Here is a 24297-nt window from a genome sequence, read left to right on the forward strand (position 1 = left end):
TGGGATTGCATTGAATGTGTAGATAGCTTTGGGTAGTATTGACATTTTGACAATATTTATTCTTCCAATCCATGAGCAGGGAATGTCTTTCCATTTCTTTATATCTTCTTCAATTACCTGCATAAGCTTTCTATAGTTTTCAGCATACAGATCTTTTACATCTTTGGTTAGATTTATTCCTAGGTATTTTATGCTTCTTGGTGCAATTGTGAATGGGATCAGTTTCTTCATTTGTCTTTCTGTTGCTTCATTGTTAGTGTATAAGAATGCAACTGATTTCTGCACATTGATTTTGTATCCTGCAACTTTGCTGAATTCATGTATCAGTTCTAGCAGACTTTTGGTGGAGTCTATCGGATTTTCCATGTATAATATCATGTCATCTGCAAAAAGCGAAAGCTTGACTTCATCTTTGCCAATTTGGATGCCTTTGATTTCCTTTTGTTGTCTGATTGCTGATGCTAGAACTTCCAGCACTATATTAAACAGCAGCGGTGACAGTGGGCATCCCTGTCGTGTTCCTGATCTCAGGGAAAAAGCTCTCAGTTTTTCCCCGTTGAGGATGATGTTAGCTGTGGGCTTTTCATAAATGGCCTTTATGATCTTTAAGTATGTTCCTTCTATCCCGACTTTCTCAAGGGTTTTTATTAAGAAAGGGTGCTGGATTTTGTCAAAGGCCTTTTCTGCATCGATTGACAGGATCATATGGTTCTTCTCTTTTTTTTTGTTAATGTGATGTATCACGTTGATCGATTTGCGAATGTTGAACCAGCCCTGCATCCCAGGAATGAATCCCACTTGATCATGGTGAATAATTCTTTTTATATGCTGTTGAATTCGATTTGCTAGTATCTTATTAAGAATTTTTGCATCCATATTCATCAGGGATATTGGCCTGTAGTTCTCTTTTTTTACTGGGTCTCTGTCTGGTTTAGGAATCAAAGTAATACTGGCTTCATAGAATGAGTCTGGAAGTTTTCCTTCCCTTTCTATTTCTTGGAATAGCTTGAGAAGGATAGGTATTATCTCTGCTTTAAATGTCTGGTAGAACTCCCCTGGGAAGCCATCTGGTCCTGGACTCTTATTTGTTGGGAGATTTTTGATAACCGATTCAATTTCTTCGCTGGTTATGGGTCTGTTCAAGCTTTCTATTTCCTCCTGATTGAGTTTTGGAAGAGTGTGGGTGTTTAGAAATTTGTCCATTTCTTCCAGGTTGTCCAATTTGCTGGCATATAATTTTTCATAGTATTCCCTGATAATTGTTTGTATCTCTGAGGGATTGGTTGTAATCATTCCATTTTCATTCATGATTTTATCTATTTGGGTCATCTCCCTTTTCTTTTTGAGAAGCCTGGCTAGAGGTTTGTCAATTTTGTTTATTTTTTCAAAAAACCAACTCTTGGTTTCGTTGATCTGCTCTACAGTTTTTTTAGATTCTATATTGTTTATTTCTGCTCTGATCTTTATTATTTCTCTTCTTCTGCTGGGTTTAGGCTGCCTTTGCTGTTCTGCTTCTATTTCCTTTAGGTGTGCTGTTAGGTTTTGTATTTGGGATTTTTCTTGTTTCTTGAGATAGGCCTGGATTGCAATGTATTTTCCTCTCAGGACTGCCTTCGCTGCATCCCAAAGCGTTTGGATTGTTGTATTTTCATTTTCGTTTGTTTCCATATATATTTTAATTTCTTCTCTAATTGCCTGGTTGACCCACTCATTCGTTAGTAGAGTGTTCTTTAACCTCCATGCTTTTGGAGATTTTCCAGACTTTTTCCTGTGGTTGATTTCAAGCTTCATAGCATTGTGGTCTGAAAGTATGCATGGTATAATTTCAATTCTTGTAAACTTATGAAGGGCTGTTTTGTGACCCAGTATATGATCTATCTTGGAGAATGTTCCATGTGCACTCGAGAAGAAAGTATATTCTGTTGCTTTGGGATGCAGAGTTCTAAATATATCTGTCAAGTCCATCTGATCCAATGTATCATTCAGGGCCCTTGTTTCTTTATTGACTGTGTGTCTAGATGATCTATCCATTTCTGTAAGTGGGGTGTTAAAGTCCCCTGCAATGACCACATTCTTATCAATAAGGTTGCTTATGTTTATGAGTAATTGTTTTATATATCTGGGGGCTCGGGTATTTGGCGCATAGACATTTATAATAGTTAGCTCTTCCTGGTGGATAGACCCTGTGATTATTATATAATGCCCTTCTTCATCTCTTGTTACAGCCTTTAATTTAAAGTCTAGTTTGTCTGATATAAGTATGGCTACTCCAGCTTTCTTTTGGCTTCCAGGAGCATGATAAATAGTTCTCCATCCCCTCACTCTCAATCTAAAGGTGCCCTCAGATCTAAAATGAGTCTCTTGTAGACAGCAAATAGATGGGTCTTGTTTTTTTTATCCATTCTGATACCCTATGTCTTTTAGTTGGCGCATTTAATCCATTTACATTCAGTGTTATTATAGAAAGATATGGGTTTAGAGTCATTGTGATGTCTGTATGTTTTATGCTTGTAGTGATGTCTCTGGTACTTTGTCTGACAGGATCCCCCTTAGGATCTCTTGTAGGGCTGCTTTCGTGGTGACAAATTCCTTCAGTTTTTGTTTGTTTGGGAAGACCTTTATCTCTCCTTCTATTCTAAATGACAGACTTGCTGGATAAAGGATTCTCGGCTGCATATTTTTTCTGTTTAGCACACTGTAGATATCGTGCCAAGCCTTTCTGGCCTGCCAAGTTTCAAAGGAGAGATCAGTCACGAGTCTTATAGGTCTCCCTTTATATGTGAGGGCACGTTTATCCCTTGCTGCTTTCAGAATTTTCTCTTTATCCTTGTATTTTGCCAGTTTCACTATGATATGTCGTGCAGAAGATCGATTCAAGTTACGTCTGAAGGGAGTTCTCTGTGCCTCTTGGATTTCAATGCCTTTTTCCTTCCCCAGTTCAGGGAAGTTCTCAGCTATAATTTGTTCAAGTACCCCTTCAGCACCCTTCCCTCTCTCTTCCTCCTCTGGGATACCAATTATGCGTATATTATTTTTTTTTAGTGTATCACTTAGTTCTCTAATTTTCCCCTCATACTCCTGGATTTTTTTATCTCTCTTTCTTTCAGCTTCCTCTTTCTCCATAACTTTATCTTCTAGTTCACCTATTCTCTCCTCTGCCTCTTCAAGCCGAGCCATCGTGGATTCCATTTTGTTTTGCATTTCGTTTAAAGCGTTTTTCAACTCCTCGTGACTGTTCCTTAGTCCCTCGATCTTTGTGGCAAGAGATTCTCTGCTGTCCTGTATACTGTTTTCAAGCCCAGCGATTAATTTTATGACTATTATTCTAAATTCACTTTCTGTTATATTATTTAAATCCTTTTTGATCAGTTCATTAGCTGTTGTTATTTCCTGGAGATTCTTCTGAGGGGAATTCTTCCGTTTGGTCATTTTGGAGAGTCCCTGGCGTGGTGAGGACCTGCAGTGCACTTCCCCTGTGCTGTGGTGTATAACTGGAGTTAGTGGGCGGGGCCGCAGTCCGACCCGATGTCTGCCCCCAGCCCACTGCTGGGGCCACAGTCAGACTGGTGTGTGCCTTCTCTTCCCCTCTCCTAGGGGCGGGATTCACTGTGGGGTGGCGTGTCCCGTCTGGGCTACTTGCACACTGCCAGGCTTGTGTTGCTGGGGATCTGGCGTATTTGCTGGGGTGGGTAGGCAAGGTGCACGGGGGCTGGAGGGGCAGGCTTAGCTCGCTTCTCCTTAGGTGATCCACTTCAGGAGGGGCCCTGTGGCAGCGGGAGGGAGTCAGATCCGCTGCCGGAGGTTTGGCTCCGCAGAAGCACAGAGTTGGGTGTTTGCGCGGAGCGAGCAAGTTCTCTGGCAGGAACTGGTTCCCTTTGGGATTTTGGCTGGGGGATGGGCGGGGGAGATGGCGCTGGCGCCTTTGTTCCCCGCCAAGCTGAGCTCTGCCGTCCGGGGGCTCAGCAGCTCTCCCTCCCTTTGTCCTCCAGCCTTCCCGCTTTCCGAGCAGAGCTGTTAACTTATGACCTCCCAGACGCTAAGTCGCGCTTGCTGTCGGAACACAGTCTGTCCGGCCCCTCCGCTTTTGCCAGCCAGACTCGGGGGCTCTGCTTGGCCGGCGAGCCGCCCCTCCGCCCCGGCTCCCTCCCGCCAGTCCGTGGAGCGCGCACCGCCTCGCCGCCCTTCCTACCCTCTTCCGTGGGCCTCTAGTCTGCGCTTGACTCCGGAGACTCCCTTCTGCTAATCCTCTGGCGGTTTTCTGGGTTCTTTAGGCAGGTGTAGGTGGAATCTAAGTGATCGGCAGGACGCGCTGTGAGCCCCGCGTCCTCCTACGCAGCCATCTTCCGGAACCCCCCAAATATAAATATTTATGCACCCAATTTGGAGACACACAAATACATAAATTAATAACAAACATAAAGAAACTCATTGATTAATAATACCATAATAGTAAAATACTTTAATACCCTGCCTACAACAATGGATGGATCATCTAAGCAGAAAATCAACAAGGAAACAATAGCTTTAAATGACACACTGGACCAGATGGACTTAACAGATATCTTCAGAATATATCATCTTAAAGCAGCAGAATACATATTCTTCACAAATGCACATGGAACATTCCCCAGAATAGAGCACATACGGCATCACAAATCAGCCCTCAACAGGTACAAAAAGATTGAGATCATACCATACCATGCATATTTTCAGATTACAATGCTATGAAACTTGAAATAAACCACAAGAAAAATTTGGAAAGTCCTCAAATACATGGAGGTTAAAAAACATCCTACTAAGGAATGAATGGAAATTAAAGAATACTTTTTAAAAAATATATGGAAGCAAATGAAAATGAAACCATGACAGTCAAAACCCTTTGGGATGCAGCAAAGGCAGTCCTAAGAGGAAAGTACATTGCAATTCAGGCCTGTTTCAAGAAGCAAGAAAGTTCCCAAATAAACATTTCAATCGCACCTAGCACAGTGCTTGGTACATGTTTTTTAAATGACTAACTACAGTCTATTTCCGGCTTCCTTCTAGTAGAGGTGGAGGGTCAGACTGGCTCCCACAATTGAGAACATCCACCTATCTCCACACTCTGAGCCCAGGATCCCAACTTTCCTTTCATCCCTTAAAAAACAAAATCAGGCCAGCTTGGTGAAGATGTCCAGTTGTTTTGGGAAAAACTCTTTCTTTTATACACAAATTGTGGCTTGAATTCCAAGTTTCATTTTATTCCATTACAATATTTCACAGCCCCTTCTCAAAGCACAGAGGATTAAGGCCTAAATATTATTCTAAATTAAATAGCACTAATCCAGACCCAACTCATTGCATAATCTTCCCTCCGGGGTTGGTAAAGACTCCGGATCTCCTACAATAAGATTCCCTGAGAAAAAAAACAATATTTTTACCCATAGGGCAGCAATGCAAATGTAGGAAAAACAAATTATCTAATTCTAGAGCACCCTAATTCTGCTAATGATAATCTGAATTAATATTACTAAATAGATTATTTAACATCTCAGATTCAAGCATCAGCATTTGGACCACTTCCTTAACCTTACTTGAGAAATTAATATCTACATGTAAAAGATAGACCAAATTCATAAAAAGGGAGTTTTCCATGGATACAAAACACAATTTTTATCATCGATGAGAGAAATTGCTTATAACCCTCCAAAATGACACTTTTCCAACCTCCCTAATTCAAGCTTCATTCACCCAAGACATCTGTCTACACACACAAAGACAGGCACAGGTATATATTCAAAGAGGATTGTTCCAGGGCTGGCTTTTCCTCAGGATGAGTGGTTCCTTGGCTCTATCTTGATCATGGTCCAAGACACTAAACAGATGGAGTGATGGTGAGGTGGGGCTAGGAGTGATCCTTGAGTGGTATTCCCCAGTTCGAAGAGGTCAGTATAGGGTAATATCTTTTCAGTTTTTCCACACAACTGAGTGAGTTGCCCAAACACTAGAAGAAAGAAAAGGACTGAAGCAACTGTTTCTCTGGAACATTCTAACAGACTGACTGAATAACAGAATGTTTCCAATTCGCTTGGATATCATCAATCCATTAGCACAAAAACCAACTTAGTAAAAGTTTAGTGCCAGAAATTAGTGTATTTGTACATATTTAAAGATTTTTAGGCAAGAGAAAAACAGAGGGGAATCAGGTAGCCCAAGGAGCTGAACTATGGATATGCATTTTAACTGTGACAGTTAGGCAATGGTTAGCAAAATGTTGAAAGATTGAGTGTTGTTTTTTTTTTTTTTTTTAAAGAAAAGTCTTGAATAAAAAAACCTTTAGATCTGTGCAAGAAGTTTGTAATTTAATAAAAACTTAGCATTATATTTAAAATGTTGAGGGGTGCCTGGGTGGCTCAGTCGGTTAAGCATCTGACTTTGGCTCAGGTCATGATCTCACAGTTGGTGGGTTTGAGCCCCATGTCAGGCTCTGTGCTGACAGCTCAGAGCCTGAAGCCTACTTCAGATTCTGTGTCTCCCTCTCTCTGCCCCTCTCCTGCTCATGCTCTCTCTCACTCTCTCTTTCTATCTCAAAAATGGATAAATATTTAAAAAAAATAAAATAAAATGTTGATAATACCATATACTGCATTTAAGGATTTAGTGAAAAAGTAGACACAATTATAAAACTACATAGACAGTCCAGTGTTGGAGAGTAGGTCTCCTCTTCCCAAGTCCAAAACCTGCATTTTTCCACTATAAGATGATTAAGGTGTTTAACATCTTTCTAGAAAAACATGTACTTACAAGATGTGCTATGACAGCATGGCCCTTACATGGCAGTCTATCTAGAAATGTAGCAAATACTCCTCTACACATACACTTCAATATATTACTTACTTCTACAGGGATTTGAGGGTTTGTATAAACTTTAAACCTCTACCTTCAGAACATAACTACTTTTTTATATGCAGAATTGTTTCCAATTTTAATGGAAATCATCTTAATTTCCCCCAAGAATATGTGTTTCTTTCTAAACAGTGAGAATAACAAAATTCAAACAGTTAATTGCCTAATGCAAATATAACTAAGAGAGACATTGCATAGGAAATGAATTTTTGCTAACAAAAACTAATAGAGATTCACTAAGAAAATAAGCCTGAAGAAAATTAATTCTTACATGAACTTTAAAACACAGACAACTGAATGCCTCTTAGTGAAAATGTCCATCAGTACTAAAAAATACACTGCCAGTTTTAGCATTAATCTATGAAATATATCCCTATAGAAACACAGAATTCAACTTGTCTTTTATAAACTATATATAAACATACCCTCCTCCATTAAAAACATAGGCAGCTGCTTGAAACAAACTATCTTCTTCCAAAACTTTGGCAGAAATAAAATTCTATAGTAGCATAGTTTTTAAAAACATCTTAGAAATTTCACACAGTAGCAATCATTTAGTACTTAGACATATGGGTGTCAAATGTATATATAGCTTCTACTATCCCCACACCCACAGAATGTTTTCCTTTGCCATGTGGCATAAACAGTCAAAAATATTCCTGGTATCCTCTGGTTGTCAGGTGGTCAAAGTAGCGACTAGTAGTTTATAGTAGTGATTCCATATATGTCCACTTGGAAATAATTTTGAGCACTACACTTTGCTAAGAGCATTGGGGAATAGGCTATAAACAAAACCGAGCCAAGGTCATCCTTTTAATAAATTTAAAACTCTAATAAAGAAAAGATGTGGAACTATAGTTCTGTAGTTCTATAGTATCAGAAACCAAAGGAAAAATAGGGAAGGACAAATTCATTCCATAGCAAGTGGGAAGGAAAGAGTAGGTCAGGGCAAATGCCTAAAGAAGTGACCTTTTAAGTCAGATTTGGTGGGATAGGTAGACTTTATACAGAGAAAAAGGAGAGCTTTAACAGAGGAGAATGGCTAAAAGAGAACTGCCATCCTTCTAGTCTGATTTTAGGAGTTTGGCATTTTTAGATTCCACATATAAGTGACATACAATATTTGTCTTTCTCTGTCTGACTTATCTCACTTAGCATAATGCCCTCAAAGTCCATATCCATCTGTCATGAATGGCAGGATTTCCTTCTTTCTTAAGACTGAATAACATTCCACTGAATATATATCACATACCAGGGGCTGGGGAATGAGAGAATTGAGATGTTGTTTAAGGGAACAAACTTGCAACTGATGGATGAATAACTCCTGGAGAGCTAATGTACAGCATTACAGACAACAACACTGTATTATAAACTTCAAGTTGCTACAACACTAGATCTTAATTGTTTCCACCACAAAAAAGAAATAATAATTATGTGAGGTGATAGAAGCATTAGCTAACACTATAGTGATAATCATATTGGAATACATAAATATATCAAATCAAGATGTTTTATACCTTAAATTTATACAACATTATATGCCAATTATATTTCAATAAAAATAGATAATAAGCAAGCAAGTAAATAAATAAGATTTCCCCAAGGAGAATAAAAAAGAGAACTGCTCTTTAAAACCTCAAATTGGAATCTCAACCCTTGCTTTATTTGAGGTAGGATTTCTAGTTTCACATCAAGAATTGGTTGTCATCTGAAACATAATTCTACCTACATTCTAAGTTCACTCTTGGCAACACCATTGTTCACAATGTGTCATAAAATATAAACAGAATATTTATCTTCTGTGCATCTGTAATGAAAAAAGTACAACTAGAGGAAGTAGAAGAGAGGAAAGAAAATCAATGATGAAAACCACGTCAGAAGCGCTTACTGGTAAATGTCAGATTTCATATGTCTTGATATCATAGCTCATGTTGTCAAACAGAAAATAATTACTTTTCACAAAACTACCTGAAAAAATGGAAGCTGCATCATCAACCTTCACAAATTCAGACTAACCGTGCATAAGACTGGTCTAAACCAGATAAAAATCAGGAGAATAAGTTTATAATATAATCAAAATTGAAAGAAATTCAAAACATAAAATTGTTAGATGATAAATTCAGTTTGTTTCTACCAAAGCTCATTGGGAAAATAAATCCCAAATAAAAGAATGATATTGTGGGAATTATATGGTCGGTGCTTAAAGGATGTTTAGAATTAGTTAGACCTCTGGAAGACCATCTTCTAAAAAACAGGAATTTGGCCCCTCACAGTCTCATTACCACTGTCCTTTAACGTTTTACCTTAATATTAAGATTTTTGCTTTTATCAAGGATCATTAAAAAATATAGATGTAGATGGCCAACTAATCTTTGACAAAGAAGGAAAGAATATCCAATGGAATAAAGACAGTCTCTTCAGCAAGTGGTGCTGGGAAAACTGGACAGTGACATGCAAAAAATGAACCTGGACCACTTTCTTACACCATACACAAAAATAAGCTCAAAATGGTTGAAAGACCTAAACGAAAGACAGGAAGTCATCAAAATTCTTGAGGAGAAAGCAGGCAAAAACCTCTTTGACCTCAGCCACAGCAACTTCTTGCTCAACACATCTCCGGAGGCAAGGGAAATAAAAGCAAAAATGAACTATTGGGACCTCACCAAAATAAAAAGCTTCTACACAGAAAAGGAAACAACCAGCAAACCTAAAAGGCAACTGACAGAATGGGAGAAGATATTTGCAAATGAAATATCACATAAAGGGTTAGTATCCAAAATCTACAAAGAACTTATCAAACACAACACCCAAAAAACAAATAGTCCAGTGAAGAAACACGCAAAAGACGTGAAGAGACACTTCTCCAAAGAAGACATCCAGATGGCCAACCGACACATAAAAAATGCTCAACATCACTCATCATCAGGGAAATACAAATCAAAACTGCAATGAGATATCACCTCACACCTGTCAGAATGGCTGACATTAACAACTCAGGCAACAACAGATGTTGGTGAGGATGCAGAGAAAGGGGATCTCTTTTGCACTACTGGTGGGAATGCACACTGGTGCAGCCACTCTGGAAAACAGCATGGAGGCTCCTCAAAACATTAAAAATAGAACTACCCTACAACCCAGCAAATGCACTACTAGGTATTTATCCAAGGGATACAGGTGTGCTGTTTTGAAGGGGCACATGCACCCAATGTTTATAGCAGCACTATCAACAATAGCCAAAGTATGGAAAGAGCCCAAATGTCCATGACGGATGAATGGATAAAGATGTGGTGTGTGTGTGTGTGTGTGTGTGTGTGTGCGCGCGCACACACACACACACACACACACACAATGGAGTATTACTTGGCAATCAAAAGAATGAAATCTTGCCATTTGATACAATGTGGATGGAACTAGAGTGTATTCTGCTAAATGAAATAAGTCAGTCAGAGAAAGACAAATATCATATGACTTCACTTATATGAGGAATTTAAGACACAAAACAGATGAACATAAGGGAAGGGAAGCAAAAAATAATATAAAAACATAAGAGACTCTTAAATATAGAGAACAAACAGAGGGTTGCTGGAGGGGTTCTGGGAGGAGAGATGGGCTAAATGGGTAAGGGGCATTAAGGAATCTACTGAAATCATTGTTGCGCTATATGCTAACTTGGATGTAAGTTTAAAAATAAATTAATTAAATATATATAGAGAGAAAGAGATGTAGAATTTGCCTTCAAATTCAGTGGAAAAATATTATTGAGGTCATTCATTACCCATTATATTACTCAATATCAGCTGTTTTCTTTTTTATTTCTCGGTATTACACGGTGTTGCCCAATTTACTGCACACAGAAGGCATAAAATATATATGCTCTGAAATATTTGAAAACAATATATACTCTTGTATAGAATAACTATACATGTTGCAATCTTGTTCATACCACTAATCTGCTTACTTGAGTGTAAGAAAGTTAAATGTCAACAAAACCCCATATGGATTATAAAAGTTTCTAAATTTGTATTTCTCTAGATCCTGCTGTATTGCATGTGCATCAACAAATTAGTAGGCAGATGCTCTCCTTTGAGCTATCAAAGTTATAAATTAAAAGAATTGGTATATTCTTTTCATGAGCAGTTGCTATAAAATATAAATTAAATTACACATAAACAAAGAAAAATAGAATAAATTAAAACTATCGAAAAAAAGATAAAACCAAAATGGGTTCTGTGGCAACATATAAAGGTTTCACATAATTGTATTCTGAAACATACATTTAGTTAAGTCTAATAAATACTTCAAAGTAAAAGATGATTCTGATTTATACCCACCAGTGGCTTTTGGAGCATCTAATTAATATTATCCATTCACTGCACATCTCGTATTCCTGTAGAAGAGTTGAATGTCCAATATTCACCCTCACTTTGGAATCAGCTATCCTAAAGGGCAGCTTAGACCTCAGGCAGTAATCCCTTTAAGCAGGGAGTTAACACTGGTAACTACTGAAATCAGAAATTTTCTGCATTTCTTAACAGATAGATGTTACTAGAGCTAATAAGAACTGGCACTGACTAAATATTCACTGAGCTCCAAGGCATACGCCAAGAGATTTGCATGCATTATACTATTGAATTCTCCCAGTGGTCTTCATAAGGTCCGTACTCATTATTTCCATTTTAAGTGAAGCTCTGGATCACAGAGTTTAAGTGATCTACCTAAGGCACAAAACTAGGAATTGGCAAAATAGTTTCCAAACCCAGAATTTTTGGCTCCCAAATCCCCAGTCTTAGCGCTACACCGAATCAGTATTAGCAGAAATTATTTCCCCATTTTTTTCAGAAAAGCAGGGCAAGAAGAGGATAGGTAAAGAAAACAAGTTTACCTGAAATCTTCTAAAGAACAGCCAAATAAAATAAGAACTAAAATATATTTAATCATTTTATCTTAAAATTTAACTCATGTTTGAGGATTTAGGTAAAAATAATTTGGATGAGTTAGAAAATGTTAATTATGGGAAAGTATTTTTTAATTTAATTAAAATTTAGTCTTCACAGTTCATTCCTGTGGCAATTCCTGTTGCCTAGTTACCAGGAGGCAGAGATAACTAACCACACAAGAATTATCACAACTATACTAAAAATAATGAACATTTCTTATCTCCCTGTTGTACTGTTAAATACTGAATTATAAAATAGACCAAATAAAGTTATATTATATGCCTAACAATAGCCACTTAATGTATAAACTAATGATTTTTTCATTCTTCATTGAGTCTTCTAATCTCCTAGGTATATAACTGACAAATATATCTTTAGTTTCAATGACAAAAATTCCTTATAGCATCAGACCAGTGAGTCCTCCAAATTGTTCTATTATTGACAGTACTTTTTGATAAGCCCTATGGAGATGAGAAATGAATAACATACAGTCAAGATAAGGAATATATAAGGCTAACATCTGTTGTTTTGCTGTCTGAAGACTCTCACACCTTTTTCTAGTAACAAAACCCCTTTTACCTGGGAGAACTCAGTCCTTACAGTTCAAGCAGAGTTGAACTTAACATATTCCAAACAACAGAGGTGGACACAGGACCCCTAATTAAACAAAGCTCTCCGTCTCCTTGGACACAGCAATTGGGCATGTTATCCAAGAAGTCTAATCATATTTTTCAGTGAAGATACTATAATTTACAGTAAGAGAGTGCTTTGGGGTCTGTCCTCTGGATTGTGATCTGTAAGGACTCAGGCTTGTGGTTACTGGCAGCTCATATTTCCAACCATTCAGGGAAATCCTGTCTGAAAATAAAATCAATAAACAGAAGAAGAAAAGCTGAGTGACAGAAGAGTGTCATTTGGAGCCAACTCTTCCTTTGCCCTTTACAGTTACATGAACCAACATACTTACTTTTTGCATAAGCTAATTTGATCTGAATTTCAACTGCAAGTTAAAAAACCTGACAGATAAAATTGTCTAAACCATGGAGTTCGTTAATTCTCTCTTGACTATCCTGGGACTTGAAGATGATAACCACCAGCTGTATAAAATCATCTTTCATTTTTGTTTGTCTTTAAAGCATATCGAGTGTTGAATAGTGGTAACAAATTGGAAATGTGTGAGCTAAACATACTATGTCTATACACTATGTCTAGTGTAGTCACCAATAGTTGGGGAGAATGTTTATGAAAAAAAATCTTTCAAATAATACTTTACTTCAGTATCATGAGACCTTAAATTCTATCATCAGAAGTTTATTTCCTTTGTTAAGGCCTGCCATTTTCCTGCAGTTCTCTTCTGAGGAATAAATGACATTGAGGCACTTACATCTGGGTGTAAATTACTCGTACCATCTTTCTCCATGACAGAAGAAGAATAGGTGCCAAAAGTTTTAGAAAGAAAGTAAAAGGTAAAAGGATCAAGAGAATGAGAAGAAAAGTCATAAATCAAGAGAAATATTTACAAAAGATATCTCTGATCAAGAACTATTATCCAAAATACACAAAGAACTTTTAAAACTTAATTTTAGAAACCTGATTAAAATATGGGCAGAAGATCTGAACAGACATCTTACCAAAGAAGATATATAAATATCAAATAAGCATATGAAAAGATGTTCAATGACACATGATTGGGGAATTGCAAAATAAATGAAAAACCACTACATATCTATTAGAATGGCCCAAATCCAAAATACCAGCAATGCCAAATGCTGGCAACAATATGATAACAGGCACTCTCATTCACTGCTAGTGGGTATTCAAAATGGTACAGCCACTTTGAAAGACAGCTTCTTACAAAATTAAACACACTCTTCCCATACAATCCAGCAATTGCACTCCTTGATATCCAAATGAGCTGGAAACTTATGCCCACAGCAAAACCTGTACATGAATGTTTATAGCAGCCCTATTCATAATTGCCAAAATTTGGGAGCAGTCAAGATGTCTTTTAACAGGTGAATAGATAAACTGTCGTACATCCATACAATGGAATATTATTCATTGCTAAAAATAAATGAGCTTTCAATCCACAAAAAGACATAAAGGAACCATGAGTGCACTCTGCTAAGTGAACGAAACCAATCTGAAGAGGCTGGATACTGTATAATTCCAGTTATATGACATACTAGAAAAGGCAAAATTATGAGGACAGTATAAAGATCAGTGGTTGACAAGGGTGTGGGGGAGGAAGAGACAAATAGGTGGTACATAAAGGACATTTAGGGCAGTGAGACTATCCTATAATGTATTATAATGGTGGATACATGTCATCATACATTTGTCAAACAAAACTCATCAATGTACAGCACAAAGAGTGAACCCTAATGTTAACTGTGGACTTTGACAACGATGTGTTCCTATTGGTCCACCAGTTATAACAAATGACAGCACTGATGCATTGATGTGGGATGTTGATGGTGGGGGAAGCTTGTGCATGTGTAGAGAGAAGATATGTGGAAATTCACTGTATTTTCTGCTCACTTTTGTTTGAAGCTAAAACTGCTTTTAAAAATAAAGTCTATTAACTTTTCTAAAAAAAGTAAAAGCAATGAAACAGATGATGACCAAGAGTTGCAACAAATGGCACACATCACAGTTTCCCCATCCCTACTACTCTTCCATGGAAAGAACCCTGGATTTGGGGCCTTCTATTCACATAACAAATATTTATTGAAAACCTACAATGTGTTTAGTACTCTGCTAGGTGCCTTGGAAATAGAACAGAAATAATCATTTCCCATATGCAGCTTACAATCTAGTAGAGAGAGGAGTAAGAGAATAAACAAATAATATATACTTACAGATTACGGTAAGTGCTATAACGGAAACATATAGGGATCCAAGAGAAAATGATTCTGGGGACAATTTTATCAGGAAAGGGAAGAAGAAAAATAGGCCAGTAGATGTAGAGAGATGTAAGATCCAAGAAGCATGTTTGTAACATCAGAGCACTAGATAATATTTGAATATTGGTGAGACTGGTCCAATAGAGAAAAAGAAATCAAAATGCAGGAGAGAGAAGTAATAAATTATGTAACAAGGACTTCAAGATGGCGTGAAGAGATGGAATTCAGAATATATGTAGAAGATTTGCTCTTTGATAGGACAGAAATTCCTCCATTTTAGCAAGAAAAGAGGAATATATAGAGAAGAGTATTTGCATGCATACTAATGGGAAGGCATAGGTCTTCCCATCATGTAAACAGAAATCTTTTGGAGTGTGTGTGGTGGATGGCAAAGGCAGAAAGAGCTGAAATAATTTTTTATGAAATCTAATCAAAACAGGAACCACATTCTTGGCCGGCAAAGGAAAGAGTTTTTACTGTGGTGGTCTTGTTAATGTTAATCAGGTCCTGAGGACAGTCATGACAGTTTATGGTTTGCATGCTAACAGGAGAAATGTCTCTGTTCATATTAATTAGATGCATTTTCTCTGAATTACTTAAAAGCTTGCCATGGTAAGGTACAGTTGTTTCTTAAGTAAACAATGAGAAAGTCAGCCACTGTAGTTAGTGGGAAGACTAACCTGGAACTGGAGTACCCACACTGATCTGCACTCAAGGGACACCCTCCATCACCTGAGTCAGACTAGAAAGCTCATTAGCATCCAACCAAAACCTGAAACATTCTTGTCTTAGAAGGCAAGGTGGATGTCAAAGGGAGGTGCCATGGCCTCCTCTTAGGATCGGAAGTGAAGGTTTCCAGAGCAGAGTGTGTTAACCTGAATGCGATGTGAGAGAGAGGGCTCTAGAAAATAGAAAAATAAGGGGTAATGGGAATTTAGGAGAGAGAGAGACCTGGAGAGAGAGAACATCTACTTGAAACATTTTCTCTTAGAAGGTCTGAGTGTGGAAAGCCCTTCACTAAGTTGGGAGAAAATGATTTCTGTTTCTCCAATATGATGTGGCTGTTCTGAGATCTTCCTAGTGCATATTTTTCCTGGAGGAACAGGAGAGAGAGGAAGTATTTAGAGTAGTGACTAGCACTGGATCACCCTAGTGGATTATTCTCACTCTGACATGAGTTACCTAGACTGGAGGGAGAGAGTGGCAGGTGCTGAGGTCCGAAAATGAGGATGGCTGAGAGAATACTTGTCACAAGTGGGTCACAGAAATATGAAGCAAGATCTTCAGTGAGAGTTGTAAAGAAAGAAGATATGAATAGTTTTTTGTGACAAGTGGGAGAATGATGCTTCAGTACAACACAGGTTGCTGGGAAGAGTTAAGAGCCCATTTAAGACAGAACATTTTGTGACTGAGCCTTTCCTCTGTCATTTAGTAGCTGTGTGATGCTTTTAAAATATACTTAACCCCTCTGAACCTGAATTCCCTTGCTGGTAAAATGGGAATAGTAACACCTATAATATAAAGCTGTAGAAAAGATTAAATGAGATTAGGTCTATAAAGCTCTTTATACATATTAGAGTCTTAAAAAACTATTTGCTTCTTCTCTGCTTCCATAGCTTTCAGGATTCATAAGCTCTGCTAAGCTGTAGGGTCTTTTATTTTTAGGTCAATACTCACTTAAGGGTGTCTTCCTGGATAAAGTGTTAACAGTAAGCAGGATACAAAATTAAAACACAAAAATAAGTAGTGTTTCTATATATCAACCACAAGTTATCTAAAAAAGAAATAAAGAATATGATCCCTTTAAAATAGCTTCAAAAACAATAAATACTTAAGAATAAATTTAACTAAAGAGATAAAAGACCTCGGCACTGAAAACTATAAAAGACTGATGAAAGAAATTTAAAAAGACACAAATAAATACAAATCCCATGTCTATGAATTGGAAGAATTGATATTGTTCAAATATCCATACTACCCAAAGCCATCTGTATATTCAATGCAATCCCTATCAAGAATCCAGCGACAGTTTTTACATAAGTATAAAAAAAATCCTAAAATAAATATGGAACCATAAATGATCCCAAATCAACTCTAAGAAGAAACAAAGCAGGAGGTATCACATTTCCTGATTTCTAGCTCTATTAGAAAGCTATAGTCATCAAAACAGTATGGCACTGGCACAAGAACAAATAGAAAATGGAACAGAATCAAGAGTCCAGAAATAAACCCAAGAACATATACTCAACTAATATTTGACAAGAGAGTCACAATGCTCAATGGAGAAAAGACCGTCTTATCAATAAATGGTGCTGGGAAAACTGGATATTTCCATGTAAAAGAATGAAACTAGACACCTATGTCACACCACTCACAAAAATTAACTTAAAATGGATTAAAGACTTAAATGTAAGACATGAAACCATAAAATTTCTGAAAGAAAATATAGGAAAAAAGCCCCTTGACATGTGTCTTGGTCACAACATTTTGGATATAACACCCAAAACACAACAACAAAATAGAAAATAAACAAGTAGGAGTCCATCAAACTAAAAAGCTTCTGCCCAGTGAAGAAATGGGCAAAAGACATGAAGAGACACTTCTCCAAAGAAGACATCCAGATGGCCAACCAACATATGAAAAAATGCTCATCACTCATCATCAGGGAAATACAAATCAAAACCACAATGAGATAACACCTCACACCTGTCAGAATGGCTAACATTAACAACTCAGGCAACAACAGATGTTGGTGAGGATGCAGAGAAAGAGGATCTCTTGCACTACTGGTGGGAATCCACACTGGTGCAGCCACTCTGGGAAACAGTATGGAGGCTCCTCAAAACATTAAAAATAGAACTACCATACAACCCAGCAATTGCACTACTAGGTATTTATCCAAGGGATACAGGTGTACTGTTTCGAAGGGGCACATGCACCTCCAAGTTTATAGCAGCACTATCAACAATAGCCAAAGTATGGAAAGAGCCCAAATGTCCATAGATGGATGAATTGATAAAGAAGATGTGGTATATATATACAATGAAGTATTACTCGGCAACCAAAATGAATGAAGTCTTGCCATTTGCAACTACGTGGATGGAACCAGAGGGTATTATGCTAAGCGAAATTAGAGAAAGACAAATATCATATGACTTCACTCATATGAGGACTTTAAGATATAAAACAAATGAACATAAGGGAAGGGAAGCAAAAATAATTTAAAAAAAAACAGGGAGGGGGACAAAACATAAGAGACTCTTAAATATAGAGAACAAACAGAGGGTTGCTGGAGGGGTTCTGGGAGGGGAGATGGGCTAAATGGGTAAGGGGCATTAAGGAATCTACTCCTGAAATCACTGTTGCACTATATGCTAACTAACTTAGATGTAAATTTAGAAAATAAATTAAATAAAAATTTTTAAAAAATTTTTTTAAACTAAAGAGAAGAAAAAAAAAAGTGGAGTGTACTTGTTGTGATGAGCACCAAGTGTTGTATGGAAGTGCTGAGTTAGTAGATTATACACTTGAAACTAATGTTACACTATAGGCCAACTGGAATTAAAATAAAAACTTTTTTAAAAAGTGAAAAAAAAATAAATTGGAAAAAAATTAAAAACTTAAAAAATGAAAAGCTTCTGCACAGCAAAGCAAATGATCAACAAAATAAAAACTTACTAGATGGGATAAAATATTTGTAAATCTGTTAAGATGTTAATATCCAAAATACATGAAAAACTCCTACAACTTAATAGGAAAAACACCCCTATAATCTAATTAAAAATGTGCAAAGGAACTGAACATTTTTCCAAAGAAGATATACAAATGGCCCACAGACACATGGAAATATGTTCAAGATCAGTAATCATCAGGGAAATGCACATCAAAACCACAATGAGATATCACCTCACACCTATTAGAATGGCTAATATTCAAAAGAGAGAGAGAGAGAGCTAACAAATGCTGGCATGGATGTGGAAAAAAGAAAGCACTTGTGCACTGTTTGGTAGGATTACAAATTGGTACAGCCATTATGGAAAACACTATGAAGGTTCATCAAAATATTTACAATAGATCTACCATATCATCTAGTGATTCTACCTCTGGATATATATCAAAAGAAAATAAAATCACTACGTCGAAGAGATATCTGTATCCTGATGTTCATAATAGCATTGTTTACAACAGCCAAGAAATAGAAACAACCTAAGTGTTCATCAGTGGATGAATGCATAAAGAAAATGAAGTATGTATATATAGTGGAATAGTACTGAGCCATAAAAAGGTAAATCCTGCCATGTGTGACAATGTGAATGGACCTTGAGGGCATTATGCCAAGTGAAATAAGTCAGAGAAAGACAATGACTGCATGATGTCACGTATATGAGGAATCTAAAAGAAAAGAAAGATTAAAAAAAACTCAGAAAAAGAGATCAGATTTGTGGTTATCAGAGACAGGGTATAGGGGATAAGAAGCTAGAGGAAGGTGGTCAAAAGATGCAAAATTTGAGCTATAAGGTAAGTAAATACTAGAAAGGTAATATACACCATGATGACTACAGTCAACACTGCTGTATGGTATGTTTGAAATGTGGTAAGAGAGTAAGTCCTAAAAGTTCTCATCACAAGGAATAAAACATTTTTTCTTTCTGTATTTGTATGAGACAATGGGTATTAAATAAACATTAACTAATGGGTATTAACTAAACATTAACTAATGGGTATTAACTAAACTTATGGTGGTAATCATTTCACTATATAAGTCAAGTTATTATGCTGTACACCTTAAACATACAGTGCTGTATGTCAATTATATCTTGATAAATTAAAAGAAAAGAACTAGAAAAAAAGTGTTAACAATAGAAATAATAATTCCTAAATCCTTTAAGGCATTTTGAGCATTGAAAATTGTTCAGGGTATGACAGGGATGTCCACTCTCACCGCTGTTGTTTAACATAGTGTTGGAAGTTCTAGCATCAGCAAACAGACAACAAAAGGAAACCAAAGGCATCAAAATTGGGAATGATGAAGTCAAGCTTTCACTTTTTGCACATGACATGATATTATACGTGGAAAACCCAATAGACTCCACGAAAAGTCTGCTAGAACTGATACATGAATTCAGCAAAGTCCCAGGATACAAAATTAATGTACAGAAATCAGTTGCATTCTTATACACTAATAATGAAGCAACAGAAAGACAAATAAAGAATCTGATCCCATTCACAATTACACCAAGAAGCATAAAATACCTAGGAATAAACCTAACCAAAGATGTAAAAGGTCTGTATGCTGAACACTATAGAAAGCTTATGAAAGAAATTGAAGAAGATATAAGGAAATGGAAAAACATTCCGTGCTCATGGATTGGAAGAATAAATATTGTTAAAATGTCAATACTACCCAAAGCTATCTACACATTCAATGCAATCCCAATCAAAATTGCACCAGCATTCTTCTCAAAGCTAGAACAAACAATCCTAAAATTTGTATAGAACCACAAAAGACCCCGAATAGCCAAAATAATATTGAAGAAGACCAAAGCAGGAGGTATCACAATTCCAGACTTTAGCCTCTACTACAAAGCTGTAATCATCAAGACAGCATGGTATTGGCACAAAAACAGACACACAGACCAATGGAATAGAATAGAGACTCCAGAATTAGACCCACAAAAGTATGGCCAACTAATCTTTAACAAAGCAGGAAAGAATATCCAATGGAAAAAAAGACAGTCTCTTTAACAAATGCTGCTGGGAGAACTAGACAGCAACATGCAGAAGAATGAAACTAGACCACTTTCTTACACCACTCACAAAAATAAACTCAAAATGGATAAAGGACCTGAATGTGAGACAGGAAACCATCAAAACCCTAGAGGAGAAAGCAGGCAAAAACCTCTCTGACCTCAGCCGCAGCAATTTCTTACTTGACGCATCTCCAAAGGCAAGGGACTTAAAAGCAAAAATGAACTATGGGGCCTCATGAAGATAAAAAGCTTCTGCACTGCAAAGGAAACAATCAACAAAACTAAAAGGCAACCAACGGAATGGGAAAAGATATTTGCAAATGACATATCAGACAAAGGGCTAGTATCCAAAATCTATAAAGAACTCACCAAACTCCACACCCGAAAAACAAATAACCCAGTGAAGAAATGGGCAGAAAACATGAATAGACACTTCTCTAAAGAAGACATCCAGATGGCCAGAGCATGAAAAGATGCTCAATGTCACTCCTCATCAGGGAAATACAAATCAAAACCACACTCAGATACCACCTCATGCCAGTCAGAGTGGCTAAAATGAACAAATCAGGAGACTATAGATGCTGGAGGGGATGTGGAGAAACGGGAACCCTCTTGCATTGTTGGTGGGAATGCAAACTGGTGCAGCCGCTTTGGAAAAGAGTGTGGAGGTTCCTCAAAAATTAAAAATAGATCTACCCTATGACCCAGCAATAGCACTGCTAGGAATTTACTCAAGGGATACAGGAGTGCTGATGCGTAGGGGCACTTGTACCCCAATGTTTATAGCAGCACTCTCAACAATAGCCAAATTATGGAAAGAGCCTAAATGTCCATCACCTGATGAATGGATAAAGAAATTGTGGTTTATATACACAATGGAATACTACTTGGCAATGAGAAAGAATGAAATATGGCCTTTTGTAGCAATGTGGATGGAACTGGAGAATGTTATGCTAAGTGAAATAAGTCATACAGAGAAAGACAGACACCATACGTTTTCACTCTTATGTGGAACCTGAGAAGCTTAACAGAAGACCATGGGGAAGGAGAAGGAAAAAAAGAAAAGTTAGAGAGGGAGGGAGCCAAAGCTTTAGACTCTCTTTAAAAATGAGAGTGGGGCGCCTGGGTGGCTCAGTCGGTTAAGCGGCCGACTTCGGTTTGGGTCATGATCTCGCGGTCCGTGAGTTCGAGCCCCGCGTCGGGCTCTGTGCTGACAGCTCAGAGCCTGGAGTCTGTTTCCGATTCTGTGTCTCCCTCTCTCTGACCCTCCCCCATTCATGCTCTGTCTCTCTCTGTCTCAAAAATAAATAAACGTTAAAAAAAAACTGAGAATAAACTGAGGGTTGATGGGGGGTGGGAAGGAGGGGAAAGTGGGTGATGCGCATTGAGGAGGGCACCTGTTGGGATGAGTACTGGGTGTTGTATGGAAACCAATTTGACAATAAATTTCATTAAAACAAATAGTAAATAAATAAATAAAAGTTTATATAAATAAAAAAAGAAAATTGTTCAGGGTATATATTGCTGAGTCAGATTATGTTTTTATTCAAATCAGTCTTAGGACCTATAAAAATATAAAGTATCAAACCAATTTCATTGAGATTTATTTCTACCTAGAAGACAGTGCTTCCAGAATGAAAAGAAAATGTCCTTTATTAATAACATAAGGATTTTAATACGTCATTGGTAGACTAACTATGAGAATCCAATTTGATGAAACTTTCATTTAAAACAGAATAAAGAAATTTGGGTGTTTTGCTTTCCGGGGGAGGGGGGGTTGTATTTACTTGTGTTCTGGGTTATTTGAAATTCTACCATGGTGCCCCAGATTCTCATACTTTAATGAACATCAGAATCACCTCATTGAATTTTAATATTCAAGTTCTTAGCCCTTAACCCCAGAGCATCTGATTCTTTAGGTCTGAGTGAAACGAAATAATATGCATTTTTCACCAACATTCCAGATAACGTTAATGTAGGTAATCCTTAACACTCATTTTGAGGAACACTTGTAGCCTAAACAAAATGCACATTCACTTTAGGAAAATTACCTGTTTTTATCATGTAGATAATCTAAAGAAACTCATATTTATTTTCATGTATAGACCGTAACTGTTTCACTTCTGAAAAGAAAAATCTTCCCTTAATTTGAATTTTTGTTCACTTTGAGTGTCACACCTTATGAATACATGTATCTTACAGAGTTTGGAATATCAGTTTGACATAGTTTTCATGACAAACGTCCATATGATTTATATATTTGTTTCATTAGAGGCTTTGACAGCTGTTTAAATGATCACTTGATAGTACAATAGCAATGCTTTTTCATTTTCCTTTGTCTATGAAAATATTTACTTTGAAACCCCAGGAATTACCAAACCTCTCCTATTTTTAGGATCTTCATGTGAAAAAGGAAGGATTTCCTGAAATTTCCTTGGGAATTTTCCCGAGGATATTTACTAACTGTATCTTGTCTATTCCTTTCCATTACTCCTATAAAAAGTCATATTTCTTTACACACAGTAACAGAGAACACTACAAACACAAACTTGCAAGATTATGTAGCATTCAAGCCAGATAAAACTTGGAAAACAACTATATGTCTTTCAGAGAATTGCCTTTCAGCAGCATTGAAAATGTATAGTTCAGTTACCAAATAGCAGATAAATGCAATGCTTTCCAAGATGGAACATAAGGTCTCAGTCTATTTTAAGAGGAAGAAAAGATTGGAAAATATCCCAGAAATGTCATTGTGGGAGAAGGTTGAACAACCCACTAGTATAAAAAGAATTAAAAAAAAAAGCAATCACATCACACATTTATTAAATTTAGGGAAGACAGTAGAATAAAAAGGGTTAGATTTCCTTAGGGAAAATATTCAAGTGAAACTTAGTTCTGGACTATAATTGAATATTACAGTTTTGTAGATGTTGTTCAGAATCGTAGGAACAGAAGGGACCACAGATACTCATCTGGTCATTTTCCTCCTTTAGCTGAGACCTACCTCTAAATCACCTAAGATTACTAAATAATCTATCTCAGTTTTAATGCTTGCAGAAGAATAAATCTTGTAAGTCCCACATTCATCTGATCAATAACCAATGCATGGGTTGAATCTATTTCATTCTTTCTTTTATTTAATCCAAAAATTACTGATTAAGGCCCTTCTATGTTTTGGTTTGCAACCTGGCCCTCATCCATGGCAGACAAGGTAAGACTGAAATAAGAGGCAAGCCACTCCAGATTGGTAGGTAGAAGGTTGAATAAGTAAGGGAACTTATTCATGAAGCTTACCTTGGGTGGCTGCAAGACAGGTAGATCTTGGCACCTGCTTGCTAGATTCTTAAAAGTTTATATAGAGGTCTATGGGGTTTAGTCACATATACCACCCAGATCATCTGAACAACACATTGCTCTCTCAAGGCTGTGTCCTTGAAAATGGTTCCCATCATGGGAACACTGGAGAGAGTGTACATTCTAAGCATGAGAGAGGGTAGCAGAAGGCTCTGATTGTCCAAGTCCAGCTCGCTGGTCAACCAGCAGTCACATCTTGTCAATTACCTCCTCTAACACTGTGTACAAGATGCATTATGGCCAAAACCTCCAAATAAAAACTAGGAAACTTAGTCAATCACTAAGGCATCTTAGATACATACTTCAAATGTCAGATTTATTTCAGTGAGGTAGACCCTATACAAAACTATGAATTTTAACTGTTTGCTTGCATTATTTTTCCTGTTTCAATATCTGCCATCTCTACCCCCAAATCACAGTATAAAGATTGATGTGAACTTAAAATGTCCAGCTCAAGAATCCTTAAAT

The sequence above is a fragment of the Panthera pardus genome, unplaced genomic scaffold, assembly GCF_024362965.1.
Source record: "Panthera pardus isolate Hobbes unplaced genomic scaffold, ASM2436296v1 HiC_scaffold_10, whole genome shotgun sequence".
Taxonomy (NCBI): Eukaryota; Metazoa; Chordata; class Mammalia; order Carnivora; family Felidae; genus Panthera; species Panthera pardus.